We start from the raw sequence: 17,357 nt of genomic DNA on the forward strand, positions 1-17,357 counted from the left end.
AAAAGCCAAAAGTCCAAAATGACATGATGAATGGAAAGGTTCATCGAAGAAAAGAGCAACCTTGAAACCTTGAACTGAGCAAGTAAAATTGCAAAACTGCCTCTCTCTGCCCTTTGTCCTCTGACAGGCTCTGACGGGGGCAGGGGAGGTGCTGTGCTAGAGAGAAGGCTCCGCCAACACCCCCTCAGGGCCTGCCACCAAAGACAGACCTGAGAATTTAAGTGACTTGTCTGTGATCACACGTTCGGTGGGTAAAATTGGTGGGCTGGGAACTTCTCTCTGCTGACGCTAGTGCTTTCTACAACCCCACTTTGTTAAGCCAGCAACTCAGGGTTTGACTTTCTCTAAAATAAAAGGATCTGCCCAAAGGCTTTGGAAAAACTACAAGGAGAATAATTGACTTGGCACCTGCCACAGAGTCATTGTATCAGTCAAGATACAATTAGAGAAACAGAGCCAGTAGGATAGGGGGGCAGGATGGAAAAGAGGATAGGAGAAGGAGAGGGAGGGGAAGATGGGGAGAGGAGGGAGGGAGAGGGGTAGGGGCAGAGGAAGGTGGCAGGGAGGGGGGCCAGCCCAGCAGGTGCAAAGGCTGTGGGGCAGGCCACAGGGAAGAGAAGATCACAGGTGAGCTGGAGCCCCACAGGCCTGTGCACAGATGGGAGCCTCCCTCCCTCCCCCCAGGAAAAGTGTAAGCATTCTTTTAAGACCTTCCCTGATTAAGTCAGGCCCATTCAAGATAATCCCCCCAATTTAAAGGCAGCTGATAATGGATTTCAGCCACACTGTAGAACCCCTTCACTGCAGCATCTAGAATAGTGCTCTACGGAATGATCGGTGACTTGTTCAGCCCGGCCAAGGTGACGAGCCAAGAAGCTATCACAACCATCACAGATCTCTGGTGAGAGTGCTCCAAGTCCAAGGCAAAGTTTTCAAATTTTATTTATAATGGGAGAATAGTTCCAAGAGATGCCAAGCTTCCAGATGTATTATTGGCTATAAAAAAAAAAAAAGGCTACATGGCTGGATTCAATCTGCTAATATTTGTTAAGGAGTCTGCATCTATTTTCATGAGACTGGCTTCTAGTTGCTTTTTTTCTTTCTTGTAATTTCTTTCTCAGGCTTTAGTATCACGATTATGCAAATAACTATCAGGATGACAGTTAATCTTGGGTGGGGGTAGAAACTGTCCAGAGATGCAAGGGGACTTGCCTGGCACTATAAGGCCTTTCGCTTAATCTGTATGCTGCTGACCTGGGTGCGTTCTCCTGATGAAGTTTCATGATTTGTATGCCGATGAAATATGCACTCTTCCACATGCAGGTGTGGCTGGCCTGGTCTCTAGGAAGAAGACACTAAGAAGGAATGTGCAGGGTTTCTAGGGGGAGTGTCTGTGAGGGATGATGGCAGAGGGACCCCCCGCAAGTGTGTGGGGCTTTCGAACTGCAGTACAGGCTGACGTCTGTGGAAGGAGACAGGGAAGGAAAGGACACTGGCTAGAAAGACACCACCATGTGGCTCCGGGAAAGGCTCACTGGGGCCATCAACAGACCCAGAGCACCCAGTCTGCGTGGGACAAGAAACATGTTAGCTCTGGCTTCCCCATCCTGCTCAGTTTCATTGGGAACAGTTTGGGAAGCAGGTCCTAAAGGTGCAGAGGCTGGATGCTGACCGCAGACAGAGTCCCTCTTACAGGGAGGGCTGCCCAGCACATGCCACTGCTGCCCTTGCACAAGTGTGCAGAGGTGCTCAGAGACTCAGTATCCCTCCCTTGTAGAGGAGAAAAGTCTGACTTAGAGACAAGGGAAACACACACAGGCCCCAAACTGGTGGGTCTTATGGATGCAGAATTACAGCCTAGATCCTCTTGGGTACCATCTTGACTTCCTTGCCATCTGCAGGATTTCCATGGTGTCCCGAATCCTCGTGGGCTCCACGTTGGGCCCTTTATCACTGTAGACATGTACCAGTGAGGAAACGGATCTGCCCCTAAACACATTCCTCTGCATGCTGTGGAGCTCTGGAAACTTGAGGAAACAATGTGTTAATGAAGGCAAAGTCTTCTTGGGTTATTTTACAGACAATCCTCCTCAGAAATTGGCGATAATTAGCATTCTGGCTATTTTTCCAAGGCTGAATTCCTCAGAGGTGAAGCAGTGCAACTTTGCAATACCTGAAGCAGAAATAATTTATGTTATGAGCACAGGGAATCATCAAACAGCCACCAAAGGGCATCCACTTAGAAGCTGGGGCCCAACCTTGTAAGACAACAAAGCAAACCACGTTCATGCCCTCTCCGGAGGGAAAGTCCAGGACAGCTCCTGGCTCAGGCAGATTGCCAACCCGCCCGTGCACGGAGGAGCAGTACCTCCAGTTAGAGACGGTGGAGAGGCCCTCACCTCTGAACAGAGCCAGTGGAGCAGAGCAGGAGATGGGCCTCACGCCCCGACTCGGGGCACCTGCTCCATTTTCCCCTCAGATGGAGAAGACATTCTGAGATGCATCTTGTTCCTCCTGGATCAGCTTCCTTTTGTTATTGTAACAACTCCAAATTTAGTTCCTTAAGACAAAACAAAATTATGCTCCTACAGTTCTGGGGGGGTCAGAAATCCCGTTAGTACCCTCTGGGGGCTGGAATTGTGGTGTGGGCAGGCTGCCTTCCTTCTGGGGGCTCCCTTGCCTTTATCAGCTTTCCAAGGCACCTGCCTTCCTTGGCTCCTGGCCCCAACACTCTAATCTGCACTTCTGACAGCAAATTTCTTCTCAGACTGATCCACCTGCTGTCCTCCCTTGGGAGGCTTTAGGGTCAAGTCCATGTCCTTGTCTCTTTCAGATTTGGGAAGCCATTGGCATTTCTCGGCTTGTGGCTCCTTCCTTGGTCTTCAAGGCAGCAGCAGAGCATCTCCAAAACTCAATCCCCCTCTAGCCCCCCATCCCTTTTCTCCTCTCTCCCCCAGATGTCCTGTTACTGCTCCTCCTCTGCCACTGCCACCTGAGGAGGTGCTCTTGGGCATGGCATGGGCATCAGCATTGAGAGTGTGAGAAATGTGTGTGTGTGTGAGACAATGTATATAATGTGTGAGCATGTAAGCAGTGTGTGTAATGTGGCCAAATGTGAAAGCATGCGTAACTGTGGTGAGAACATGAGTGTGTGGCATATGAGGGTGTGAGTGTGTAGGCAGTATGTGAGTGTGTAGTGTGGTATGTGGGTGAGTGAAAGCATGAGTAAGTGGGGAGAATGTAATTATGGTGTGTGAGAGCATGTGAGTGTAAGGATATACCATATGTGAGAGCATGAGTAAGTGGCATGAGGGCATGAGTGTGTAAACGGTGTGTGTAGTGTGGTATGTGGATGTGAGAGCATGTGAGTGCATGAGTAGTGTGTGAGACTGAGGGTGGTGCAAGCCTGCAGGTGGGCAGTGCATCCTAGTGCACATGGTGGAGCGAGCCAACTTCAGCACGTGTGGTCTCCACACAGTAAGAAGCCACCTACCCAGACTCTTCTCTTCGTCAGACAAAGCTGCTTCACCTGCCATCCAGCACGAGTGCGCACTTCCCTGGTTTATCCTCCTGCCTCCTTCTCAGCTCCTCTTCCGTGTCCTTTCATCTGTTATCACCTTCTCGATTTGGACTTCCCTAACCACACCTCCTCCCTTCGCCATGGGTGACCTTGACCCACAATATGGCTGGCATTCATGGCTGTTTGCCCACTGAAAATGCTCAAATTCTCCTGGCCTCAACCCGGTGATCCCATCTGACTCAATACACCTGCTCGCCTGGGCTGAAGGTATTTGAAACTTGCCATGTAAAAGAAAAAAAAAAAAAAAGCTAAAATCTGGATCTTTCCTCCCAGAAATCCCCGCTCCTGATCTTACCCACCTTGGGGAAGTGGTAAGTGGCAAAATCCCTGGAGTCACCTTGGCGTCTTTCTCTCATCCTCCTTCCAACTCACCAGCAGGTCCAGTTGACTGTACCTGCAAACTTACCCCAAACCTGACCCCTCTGCTGCCAGCACCCTTCTAGACCACCGGATTGTGCAATAAGATGTTAGTTAACATCAACATCTCCCTGCTTCACACTTGCTTCAAGAGGCTATCCTCGAAGTAGCCGACAGAGTGACCCTTGAGCTCAGGCATGGCCCCCAAATCCAAAAGGGATTTGGATGTTCACAAAATACTGAAGGAGTTCTCTCAGGGGGAAAAAAAATCCGTAGGGAAGTAGGGGACACAGAATAAGCAAGGAGACAGAGCAGAGCCAGGATGGGGTCTCAGTGAAGTCTGGCCTTAGCTTGACCCACAGCAGGGAGGACTGAAGAATAAGCCATGAACAGAGCCATCAGCCCTCGACACAAGAGCGGTCTTGGTCATGTGCTAGGGACCAAGTGTAGATCTGGTCAACCATGGGGCGATGCCCCACAGAAGGTGGCAGCCAAGGGCCCTCAGCCATCAGCACTCACTGGGTGGGAGACACCCTGCCACCCAGGCGGAGGGCACCTGGGGTGGGTCAGCTACAGCTTCTAGAACAGTGCTTTTCAGACATCAGCATGCATCAGAATCATCTGAGGGAGGGTTGCCAGGTTTAGCAAATAAAAATATAGGCCACTCGGGTAAATTTGAATTTCAGATAAATAAGTACTTTCTTCGTATAAGTGTGCAACATTGCAGAGGACATAGTTACATAAAAAATTATTCATTGTTTATCAAACATATTCAAATTTACCTGGGCGTGCTGTATTTTGTCTCCTCCCTTGGGGGGGCTCGGTGAAAGCAGGTTGTCCCTGATTCGGGAGATCGGGGATGAGGTCTGTGCATATGCCCTTCTATGAACCTCCCAGGTTTAGCTGATTCTGCTGATTGGGGGACCTCACACATGCTCAAAATGCCTTTTGTCGTCTAAGAATGTAAATGTCACTCAAACCCTTCTAGGGCTTTCCATCACCGTAAAGGAAAAGCCAAAGTTCTGACAAAGGCTTGTAAGGGCCCAGGCCCCCTGGCAATAACCTCTCTTGCCACGCTCCCTAATTGCTTCCCTTCAGCTCTGTACAGAAACTGGCTGCAGGGCTCTTTCTTGAACCAGGCAGGGTCCAACCCCAGGACCTTTGCACCAATAATTCCTCCTCCATTAAATGATTCTCCCCTAAATAGATGCAGGCCCTCCTTCCACCATCGCATAATTCTACATTTGACCCAATTTTAAATTGCACCATGCACCCCTGCCACACCCCCGCTGACCTGCTCTGCAGCACCGTCTCCATCAGACAAGCAAGAAAATAAATCATTGCTTATTGTCTACCTCTTCCCACTGAACTGGCAGTTCCATGAGCATGGAGATTGGCGTTGATCAGACCCACTTCTATTCACAGTGGGACTATCCTCTGCCAGCACACAAGAGGTGCTCAACCAATGTGTGGGATAGGAGTTTACAGACAGGGAGCTGCCCTAACCAGACACCGCTGGGCGCGGCACCATTCGTTCATTCTGCAAATGCTGGAATTAAATCACCCTGAGCCCTAGGCACAAGGAACCATCTGCAGAAAGCATCTCTTTTGCAAATGCGTAGAGCATCCACATGTGTGGGGAAGGGGAACAGGACTTTGAAAATGCTGTTGCGAAATGACTCCAAGCAATCTGATTAGTCCACGATAGCCAGCTACTTATTGTTGTTTCTGAATGAATAATCAGGCAATAGCGAAAGGTGGGAGGTACGTCCCATCGCTCACAACCCGCACCCAATAGTGTCACAAGGATGAGGCTCAGAGCCCATTCTGACAAAGCACACACGCGTGCATTAGCAATCAGCACCAAGCAGCCCTATACTCTATTTTTGCAAGTTCAGAGAGTTCCCTACACTTTGTCCCCGAGCATTGCAAAAACGGCGTGTAATTTTCACTGAGCAAATGCAGTATCTTGAAGGCAGGATGGGCCAAGCCTTTCATCTCTTCAGGGGATTTGAGACCTCCTTAAAAGCAGAGAGGCTGAGGAAGGAGAACCTAGCCCCGCAATTTGCTCTCCACACAGGGGGCAGGGAAGATGCTGGGCTGATGGGCCACTCAGTCCTGAGGTCCTTAGACCCTGTTCCTCCAACGGCAGTGGCATCCACATAGTATTTCAAGCCGGCCACGTGGCTTAGCCATTGCTCACGGTGCTGAAGTTACTTCTAATGTCCCTTAGAAACAGATGAAGGCATTTAAAGAGGTTGGTGGTCCTCTCTAGAGATTAGAATCTTGTTAAGTGACTGCAGTTACCTAGAGGCCCCAAGGGTGTAGACTAAAGGTATACAAACACCTTATGCTATTTATACTGAAATATTTTTATTTAAACTACATATAGACAATTTGCCACATGTCTACATATTAACTTTAAAATGTGTTAGCGAAAATCATCAACACATGTATCAATTAAAGCATCACAAATGAAATAATTTCAAGCTTCGATCTCACATCAAAACTGGCAACCGAACCCCAAACCGTGTAATCCACTGAACTCATTGCGCTGACCAGTCCTGAGGATAAATACAATGAGATAAACCTACAACCACCATAGAGTGATTGGATTCCAAATTCTTAACTATAATCATACATTCTGTTTGTAGGTTTTCACCTTTGGAACTACCTGCCATCTTTTAAGGGGTCCTAACAGTAAAAACCTGACATTTAACTCATTAAATAGGAGGTAATCAGACTTCTAAAAAAAGTTTCCGTGGGCCTAACTGGTGAGCTTGTTCATAATTAAGACACAGAGGTACACATTTAACAAATCTCACAAAACTCTTAGCCTTTCTACCCCCAAATTAAAACAATTTGAATTAAGAGTAATAGGAAATGCTTCGGGTCTTTAAATAGGCAGAGTTGGAATATGTCTAGGGTGATTTGTAAATCTAAGTGGTTTAGAAACACTCAAGGGCGTTTAAATAAAGCAAAGTGTTCCCTCCCTTACAGCTCCCAGCCCAAGCCCTACCAACCACGGGAGGCCAGACCCTGGAAAGTCACTGTACCTTCCTCTGCAGGGATGACTACTTGACAAGATGAGCACTGGGCATTAGACTGTATGTTGGCAAATTGAACTTCAATAAAAAATATAAATATATATATTAAAAAAAAAAAGGATGACCAACCCCCAATTTGCCCAGGTTAGGAGATCTCCCAGGACACACAGAACTTCCAGTGGTAAAAGTGGGACAGTCACAGGCAGACAGGGATGTGTTGGGTGCCCTACCTGAACCCTCAGCTCTCCAAGGAAAATCCACCCCACCCCTGCCCCGCCGATGGCTGTCCCCGGGGCCAGGGAGGACCTCCCAAGAGTGGTTTCCTCGTTCACAGTAAGCTGCTGAGCTGCAGAGAACTGTTGCCAAGTCTCTCCGCCTGCTTTAACAGTGTTCACGTCTCTGACCCTGAAGACCCCAGCTGCCCCTCATTAGCCCCCAAAACCCAACAGGAGGTTGGTGGGGGCAGAGCAGGTGAGAGGCTGCTGGCACAGGTGGCTGTCCTTCCAGCTAATAGCGGGGGTGGGGAGAAGGCAGACCTATAAAGAGGCAGGTTGCGGCCTCCTCCCTCCCATGGGTATCTTGGCTGGTGTGAGCTGTTGGTCCAGCCCTGAGCGGTCAGATCCTGGTGGTCCTAGCCAGGCTGCTGGAGCTCTCTGACACGAGGGAGGAGGAGGGGGGGGGGGGTTGCTGGGTCTTTGTTTTCAAGCTGGCAAGGTCGGCTCTTTCTCTGGGTTCCTTCCTCCTGAGAAAGCTCCTGTCTTCTCTTGCTCTCTTTCACTCTGCTGAAGCCTAAGGAGGTTCTAGCCTGCAATAAACCTGTCCGAACGCACCTCCACCGGCATGTCTGAGGCCTCCTTTGCTCTAAGACCTTTCCTTTTCTAAAGAAGATAGTAGGAGCAATTCCTTGGCTCTTGGGCTAAGGCAAATTCTCTTTCACCCAGCAGAACAGGGTGGGAAGGAGCCTGCTGGGTCCCTAATGGCCCAGCCTGGGAGGGAATGCTAAAGCAGCCTTTCAAAAGCAACCCCCGGTACGCGGAAGCCGATGTTGGTGGGCGAACCATAGGCAGGGCCTCACAAAGCCTCTGAGTCAGAAGTTGGGAAGCCTGGAGTCTGCGGTACAGCAGTCTGCAGCTATCCGTGCCTGTCGTTCATGAGCGGAATTATTAACTAGGTCAGAACAAAGCGCTAGTGATGGTGGAGCAGGTGAACCTGAGCTCCCAACCCACGAGCAGCAGGCATCTTCCCTCCCCAGTACCGGGACTGGCTGCCCTGGGCACTAGGCATTGTCTTCTAGATGCTTCATTTACTTCTGTGGTCCTGGAGGTCTAGGTGGCTTCTTAAATCTGCATTTGCGATGATAAAGCCCTCAACCCCTTTGCATGCTGGCTCCACACGGCACCAGGTTAAGGAGGTGCTCAGCAGAATGGAGACAGGCAAAGATCTTTGAGCTTCAGGAAGCTGGTTCCTTTTCTGGGCTGTGACTAAAATAGGCTCTCTTCCTCAAATCTTGTTAATGTTGTCAAGGATCAGTCCTGCAATGATGGGGGGGGGTGCCGGGGGCCATTATAGGCTGTAACTGTCCTCCAGAAAACCTTAAGGCCACCTCTAACTCGTGAGGGATAGGGACCTCTGCTCCTCTCCGAGGGTTATCTGGCTACTAGTTCATTAGAACTAAATAAACCAAAGCTTTTCCCCCCCTCCCCATTTAACCTGGCAGGGGTTCAACATTCCTTGCTAGTTCTGCTTCTCTAGTCAGGTTTCAATCCCTAAGGATGAAGTGACCTGATCCTAGTTCCTGTCTTTTCTAGTGACCTGTTTGTACACTTACACTCTCCTACAGAACTCCTAATCCTCACCTCGGGAGGGAGGGAAAGTCTTATCAGCTGGGGCTTTCTCAAAGCACAAGTCTGTTTGAAAAGGCATTTGGGCCCAGTTCTAATCAATTCATTAGATCTTGTTTCATGATGTCGGGAACCACCTGAATCTAGTTGTAGCCTGACTCCTTCCTATGCCTGTGAAGCTGAGCTTTCTTGTTTGCTTTGGTGCTGCTGCCCTCACCTGTGAAACAAGGAATAGGGACTAGCTAGCTCTTGAGGTCTTCACAGACCCCACCTCAACATGGAGTGTGCCCAAAGTCCGGGCACTAGCTGCAACACTTCTGTGGGTACTGGCGTGGGCCTCCAGCTGGAAGTGGTATGCTAGCTGGATTGTGTAAGGCAGCCCCCAACACCGCCACAAACGGCCAGCAGATGAGGCTCATTCTAAATGCAGGTGATGTTGGCGTTCCTTGTGGGAAACGGGGAAATGCAGAGGATGCGGAAGCCTTTGTAAGCCTGTAGCTCAGTGAGTGAAATTGCATGGAGCGTTGTCTAGCTTTGCTGTCCTATTATAAACATTGCTAGGCCTTTAGGTCCCCCTTGTGCAGAGAATGCCGCAGTCCCACTTGTGAGCTTAGAGGAAGCCACTATGGATTCTCCTGCCTTGCTCCCAGCCCGGTGTCCTACTATAGTGTCCAAGCTGCCGTTTCCCCCACCCATCATTGTGCAGAAAAGTGGTCCTTAACTTCATGCCGAAGTAATCCTTCTCAAACAGTATGAAGTGGGTGGGTCACCGCTTAGGATCCTCCCTAGAGGAACACCATGAAGACTACTGCAAAGCTAAGCCCCTAAGCGCCTTTGTGGTTTGGCCTTAACCTTGCCTTCGGAAATGTGGAGTAGAAGGTGCTCGGTTCTAGTCTCTATGTATCCATCTTAGATGGATCCTTAAGATCCAATCCTAAGGATCTTCTCAGCCATACTACACCCTCCACTCATGCAACCATCAAGTGCATGTAAAGTATAGGTGTTGAGGCTGCTCCCTGAAGTCCTGTGCAGCTGGGAGGTGAACTTCTCTGGCAACTTGCACGCTGTCCCCTGAGATCTGTGCTGGGGCTCTAGATGCCACCCTATAAAGGGCAGGTGGCCTCTGTGGTGGGCCTTGAGAGGCTCTAGGTGCCTGCCGTACAGCCCCCTTAGTCTCCAGTGAGCTACGACTTGTAATCCTAGATGAAAAGTCTGTTCAGACAGGCATGCCTCAGATAACCATGGTTTCTTCCAGACCACAATAAAGCAGCTAAATGAACCTCTTGCTTGCCTAGAGCACGTAAGAGCTACGTTTATACTACACTGTAGCCTACTAAGTGTACGATACTTTTCCTAAAATGCCTGAACTAAATCTCCCCAAAATGCTGTCCCCTGAACCTTCAGCTGGTCCGTCTTTCTGCTGGTGCAGTGTCTGCCCCAGTGCTGACAGATGCCGACTGATTGAGTGGCGGCTGCTGGGGCGAAGGGGGCTGTGGCAAGTTTTTGGGACAACAATGAACTCAGCTGCATGAACGGACTCTCCTCCCACACGATTTCTCTGTGGCTATGCGCTGCTGTTCCACAGTATTTTACCCACAGAACTTCCAAAATTGAAGTTAGTCCTCTTGAACCCTGCTATTACCTTATCAAGTAGGCTTATGGAAGAGTTCAAACTGTCACTTCAACAGTCTTCACAGCATCCTCGCCAGGAGTAGATTCCATCTCAAAAACCATGTTCTTCACTCCTCCCCGAGCAGCATCTACTCCACTAGTTCTAGCACGAGATCATGGCCGTGTGGTCCCATGTTCAGGCTCCATTTCTAATTCTGCCTCTACCACATCTGAAGGGACTTCCTCCACGGATGTCCTGAGCCCCTCAATCATCCATGGGGGTTGGATCCACTTCTGAACTCTTGTTCCTGTTGACATTTTGACCTCTTCCCATGAATCCTGAGTGTTAATGGCCTCTGGAACCGTGAATCCTTTCCCAGGTTTTCAACTTCCTCTGCCCAGATCCACCTGCAGGCTCCCTGTCTACAAACTGTTTCCTAAGAGGACTTAAGTCAGAAGTACTCCCCAATTGTAGGCTGCAGAATAGAGGTTGTTAGCGTGAACACCTCGATCTCTCTGTAGGCCCCCCCTCAGCTCTTAAGTGACCAGATGCATTGTTAATGAGCAGTTAACTAGAAAAGGATCTTTTGAGTAGCAGGTCTCAACAGTAAGCTTGAAATACTCTAAGCCATGTTAACGGCCATCCAGGCTTTGTTGCTCCATTGTTGGAGCACAGGCAAGGTCGATTTAGCGTAATTCCTAAGGGCCCTGGGACTTTCGGAATGGCCAAGGAACACAGGCTTCAATCTAGTCACCAGCTGCATTTGCCCCTAACAAGAGTAACAGCTTGTTTCTCAGAACTCCTGGCCCCAAACCTCAATCTACTAGAAGTCCCTAGATGGCGTCCTACGATACAAGGCTGTTCTTGCTATAGTGAAAATCTTCACTATCTTAGCTAGATCTTCTAGAGAACTTACTGTATCAACTTGTGCTTCTATTATGGAGACCACTTCTTGAACCTCAAGAACGGACCTCTGCCGGCCTCAAACTTGAGCATCCCCGCGTCCCTCCACTCACACAAAACTGGACAGTTGGCCTTGCTCTGGATTAAGCTTTAGTTTGAAGGAATTTTGAGCCAGACTTGACCCTCTAGCTCGATCACTCGAACTTTATATCCATGTCTGCAATAAGGCTGCTGGCTTTAACCTTCCTGTGGTCCCTGGTGAAGTACCAACTTCAAGAACTTTTCCTTTGCATTCACAACTTGTGTAACTGTCACAAGGCCCAGATTTTGGCCTATCGGCATTCAGTGTACCTTCTCCACTAAGCTTGTTTTTTTTTTTTTTACTTGAAGTGTTCAAGTGGAAGGAAGAATTCTATCTCTCTGAAATCACTGTAGATTAACTGGCTTAATCTGGTCTCAGGGAGGCTTGAACAGACAAGAGACGAGAGTACCAGGTGGGTGGACCAGTCAGAACACCCCTATCAGTTTCCGATCCTATGGTTGTGGTTCATGGGGACCTAAAACCATAATTGTAATCTCAAAGGTCACTGATCACAGATCATAATTCTGAAATCTCATGAACTATCAAAATGTGCTACAGAGACAAATGGTACAGGAGGGGAGTGGAAATGGCAGATAAACTTACTCAGTGCAGGGTTGCCACAAACTTTTTTTTCTTAAAAGTGCAAGGACCCAAGGTACGCTTGTACAGGCTCAGATGTAGAGCAGCTTGTGCCGTCTCCTCCCAAGAGGGGGTGTGGGGAGCTTCTCAAAATACTTGAGCATTGGGTCCATAAGAATACTCTGAAAATCCCAACTGAGTACTTTCCAGATCCTAGAGTACAAAACCAGCTCTCCTAGACACAGGGTTTTGTTGAGGGCCTCTGACATGGGGATCTGCCCTGAACTATACTCAGTTTCAGAATAGTGGTTGCTTCTAAGATGAATCCATCTGGTCGGGCTCCAGATGAATGAATCACAGCTAGACTATACTCCTGGCAAAGTTTAGAAGGCCTCCAAACAGGAGCAGAGTAGACTGGACTGAGCAAGTTTGCACTCAGGGTAGCCCTTTAGATGTGCTCAGATCTCCATGGATTGGGTTTGCCTGAAGTTTCAGGCTCCCTTGTTTCTGCTTTCCTTACCTGTGGTTTGTCTGGTCTTGAGTTTTCTTTAACTGCTGTTTGAAAACCTTCAGGGACTCCCAAGAACTGTTCCTCTGGCTCTACAGTTCTGGGCTTGAGTGTAGCCTAGTATCTAATAAGAATTCACTTTGTAAAGGGGAAAGTCTTTACTGAATTCAAGTGGTAAAAACTAGCAAATGTTGGCCCAAATACCCAGTGTTGTACCCTGGGCTGGGACTATACTGCAGCAATAAAGTGAACAGCTGGTTGCAGAAAAGGTTAGCAACTTCTGGTCTACTTTCTGCGAGACAGAGGCTCCATTAGGGGGTGACTGGGTGGCTCAGTAGTTGGGTATCTGCCTTCAGCTCTGGGCGTGATCCTGTGTCCCAGATCCAGGGATTGAGCCCTGCATCAGGCTCCTTGCAGGGAGCCTGCTTCTCCCTCTGCTTGTCTCTGCCTCTGTTTCTCATGAATAAACCTATTTCTAAAAAAAAAAAAAAGCCTTCCTAAGAAGGCAAGGGCCTATTGAAAAGCCTCCAGATAGGAGCATCCCTGTTCTTCCTGACAGGTGTGGTTGGAGATTGGCAATGAAGTTTAAAGCCAAGTAAGGATCCCTGAACTTCCAGGTCTTACAGGGTTTGTCCTAGCCAATCCTAAAGTCCCCTGGGAGAGCTGTGGAAGTTGGGGTGGCTATCAGCTGTACACTACCAAATCCTGCGGTCGGTCTTGGTCCGTGCCTAATGAACTTGACCAGATTTAGACACAAGCTAAGGAACCAGGTTCTGTAGTCTATATCAAGACACCACACTCACCCCCTACCTCTGCTACTTGTGAAGAGGGGAAGTGGGGAGCTCTCAGATTCCTGACCTGAGAATTTAGTATTCCCATAACATGCACCACAGATAAGACAGTGGTATGAAGCTCTAAGTGTGGACTAAATTGAACGTGGAGTTAAATGTGACCAGCGTGTATGCCCAGTAGGCAACTGCCTGCTTAAAAATAACAGGAGCTCTGAATCCTGGGTGCTTCCACTGAGTAACCACACTCAAAGCATTTTCCCTAATATCAGGGTCCAGAGCTCTGACTTCTAGCTGGCCTTTCTACTATAGCCCTAAGGTCTAATGTCAGGGGACAGTCTGACAAATATTGCATGTGGCCATATTAGTACCAGCTGTGCTTTGGAGGATACTTTTGAATTAAGATCTACTTAAATGGATAGATCCCTACAGGCATTTAGCTTGGGTCATTTAGCTTGGGTCCCAGATGACATGGTATCCATCAAAGCCTAGCCCTGTGGCTGGATTTTGGAGGAGGTGACTATACCTTGAAGCTGCTTTTCAAGGCAGCAGAAAACGAACTTGAGCCCAATAGATCTCCAGTGCCATCCCAGGACAGATCTGAAAATGAGGCTCTTTGTGAGCATAGTATCCTACTGTGTAGTACTATGAGCATACCTTTTGTGATGGAGGGTGATCAGGACCAGGCTTTAAAATGAAGGGATCTTGTTAAACCCTCTATCCTGATAGCTAACTTCCAGAGCCTAGCTGTGGCTCTTCCTCAAATGAGGACTTTAGTTAAGAGTAACTCACCCAGCTTCTGGTGGGTTTTTGTTTGTCTTCTATTGGAGTTCAATTTGCCAACATCTAGCATAACATCCAGTGCTCCTCCCATCAAGTTGCCCCCTCAGTGCTCGTCCCCCAGTCACCCCCACTCCCTGCCCACCTCCCTTTCTACCACCCCTAGTTTCTCAGTTAGGAGTGTCTCATGTTGTCTCCCTTTCTGATATTTCCCACTTTTTTCTCCTTTCCCCTTTATTCCCTTTCACTATTTCATTCCCCAAATGAATGATACCATATAATGTCTGTCCTTCTCCGATTGACTTATTTCACTCGGCATAATACCCTCCAGTTCCATCCACATCGAAGCAAATGGTGGGTATTTGTCGTCTCTGATGGCTGAGGAATATTCCACTGTATACATAAAGCAAACAACAAAAGATGTGGTCTAACTGGCTTTACTAAGCCATTCATGAATAGGCAGCTATTCCACACAAGTAGAGAGCTGCTCCGAAGATCTGTACAAAATTGGGATGGTCTTCTAGGCAGGAAGGTGGGGTGAGGAAATCAGAACAAAAGACTTTAGGCCAGGATCTCTTCTGGGGGGTGAGGGAGTGAGCAGCAAGGTTTTCATCAACCAGGTTACCTCACAAGTGCTGATCAGGAACGTACAGATAGACTGCTGTTCCATTCTTGGGCTGGGTTTTAAGTACCTGGTTCTTAAAACTACAAGAAAAAAAAACAAACTGCCTATGGCCAAGCAGTCAGGGGGAATAAATGGCTTCACAAGATCTGCTTGTACTGAGAATGGAGTTCAAGAGTAGACCCCAACACTAGGGACCTCCGAGGGGAGGTGGTCCCACTAACATGGGCTGGAAGTACTGCTGCCAAAGTTGTGCAGCCTTGACTGCATTGAAAAGTTCCAAACTGGGGGAAAACCAGGAAAAACCTACAAAGCTGACTCCCTATTCTAACGGATTCCTCCATTCCTAGCACAGCTGGTGAAGTAGCCTTCTTGACTTTTAAGAGCCACAGGTGGCTTTAAGGTCTTAAGGAATGAAGGGATGAAGAGTATTAAGGTAATTGCTCAACCTGAATAAGTCAAAAGCAGTATCTCCATCAGTCACTCGAGCTCAAAAAAAAAATCCTGGTGGTGAGAAGCAAAAAGTCTAAACCTTATTGCCCTAACCTTGTAGATCAGTCTGCAAAGGTCAAGCCCTTGTCTTCCTAATACATTCCATTTGTATCTTTCTCTCTTCCAGGATCGAGAAGCAGATCCTATCTGCAATCCCTTTCAGGGGATCAAAAGCATGGAGGGATTATCCTCCTAGGCAACCTGCCTGAAGTAAGGGTTTGGAGCACAACTGCCGCAGAACAGGGCTGGCTGCCTCCTACCCTAAATTCTGTGCCGTTTCCTGTGAATGGAGGACCGGACACCACTCTACGCCGGGGCCTCCCTGTTCTCCAGAGGTGAAATCTAGGTGAATCTGTGCTATAGTCTCTATCAAGGCCGAGGTCTTCAGGGCTCTGGGTGAGCCGTAGTTTCTACCTTAGGGACCCAGACAAATCTTGGATCTTTCCTTAATAGTATTTTCCCGGGTTCTCTTTTCTGCCTCCAGAGAACTAGGTCAGGAAACCAGCGGCTCGCTGGGGACTTCATGTACTAGTGTGCCTAGAGAAACGTGTCCAGTGTGGCTGACAAGACTTCCGATTGTACAGGTCATGGTGAACCTGGAAACCATCCTGTGCCTGGTGCATCCAAACGGTAGTTTTCTGGGTTGGATGAATAGCCCTTGGTTGCCTGAGAGTTCAGGGAGTCCTGCCAGGACCCCATATCTGTTCTGCCAATACCTTCATGGTCCTCCTGGTCCCTCAAGGGTAACTTCTCAGTTGTAGAAAGCCTGTAAGGGATCTGTCACTCACTGGAAGTTCTCTGCCCTGAAGAAATGCATCTATTTTCTAGGATTCTCTAACCCTTCACCCCCACCATCTTCTGGAGGGATTTCAACTCCTTCTAGACCTGGAGCTTATCACAAAACCAGAATCTCTATCCTGAAAACCATTTCCCCACTAATACTAGTGCCTTACCACGTTTGCAAGACCTTCCTAAATTTCTGGGGTCTGAATGTTCCCAAATGGACTTCAACCTCTTCAAATCTCCCTGGCAGATCTAGGTCTAAAGGGACTCTGGCCCAGCTGACACCTGGCCCAGGGATTGACAAGTCTCCAGCTATTTCGTTCATGTCTCCTTTGCAAGCTGTTCTTTAGCTGGTCCCTATCACTCCTGCTCTAGGTTTGGTCTCAGGACTTCATAGCTTCAACTAGCAGCTAGGTGCTTGCTCTCCCTGCCCTCTACCCCCCGCTCTCCTCCAGTAGCACTCTTCTGAGCTGCAATTCAGCGTGTTGTAATACCTACTACTACTGGTCCCTACTAGAATTTCCTAGGTGCTCCAAACTTGGAGGATTCTGTGTGATTCACCATCTTCCTTAAACCAGCTATATCTCCACAATTCCCCATCCCACACTTGTTTAGAAAGCCTAAAACTGATGCTGCTTTAGGTTCCTGCTGTCCTCGCACTGGTGGTTTTCTTGGTGTCTTGGGGTTTAGGAGCTATTCAGAAGTTAGAAGGGGCTGAGGGAGAGCTGGTGTCCCCTTCATGTTGGGTTATAAATTGGGCAATGGTGCTGCCGCCATGGTTTCTAAATACAGTGGCCTCTCCTAGCAGGCCCCCCACCCCTTCCACAAATCCTCCAAAATCCATGTCTGATGGAGAATCCTGGGAATGAGCTTAAGGGATTGAAAGCTAGGCCCATGTGTGAACTTAAGCCCATGGTGACTTGTATCAGATGAACAAGCTTGGCAAATGATACTCCTGATACTGACCTGAAAGGATGACCATCTTTGAGATATGCTAGCTTCTTGGCTATTATATTACATTTTACTTAAAATCTGGATGCCCAAAAGCATGTGAAACCCAGGATTGGAGTAGAAACCAGGGTTTTTTGGTGCTAGGAAAGAACTACCTTGGCATCCTGACTGTGAAGCTCCACATGTCAAAGGGCACTGCCAGCAGCCATTCAGTGGTACCTAGATGTTCCCCAGGGGGCTTTCCTGAGTACCAACTTTGCTACTGAAACTTAGCATTTCCAGTCATCCTCCCTACAAAACGTTCTCCATGTTTCTAACTTTAGCAAGGGACTATCAGATAACTAGACTTAATGCTATCTTGGTAAAAGTCTCTGTAGAACTACTACCACGTTGCTTTAGAAAGAGCCAACTCTTGTCACCAAAAGAGCTCCC

General features: G+C 48.4%; 2 long non-coding RNA genes across 2 annotated transcripts in view; one reads left to right on the plus strand and one right to left on the minus strand.

Annotated features, from left to right (window-relative positions):
* Positions 1–17,357, plus strand: part of LOC140603437 (uncharacterized) — a 39,236-nt gene that overhangs the window by 14,670 nt on the left and 7,209 nt on the right. The window contains exon 2 of the long non-coding RNA XR_012006422.1: positions 15,319–15,537. This is a non-coding gene — a long non-coding RNA (uncharacterized lncRNA). The remainder of the gene's footprint in view (positions 1–15,318; positions 15,538–17,357) is intronic.
* The window catches only part of LOC140603435 (uncharacterized), a 59,621-nt gene continuing 43,220 nt past the window's right edge, over positions 957–17,357 (minus strand). The window contains exons 2-3 of the long non-coding RNA XR_012006420.1: positions 2,400–2,560; positions 957–2,173 (exon numbers count right to left, since the gene is read on the minus strand). This is a non-coding gene — a long non-coding RNA (uncharacterized lncRNA). The remainder of the gene's footprint in view (positions 2,174–2,399; positions 2,561–17,357) is intronic.

The sequence above is a fragment of the Canis lupus genome, chromosome 14 (genome assembly GCF_048164855.1).
Source record: "Canis lupus baileyi chromosome 14, mCanLup2.hap1, whole genome shotgun sequence".
Lineage (NCBI taxonomy): Eukaryota > Metazoa > Chordata > Mammalia > Carnivora > Canidae > Canis > Canis lupus.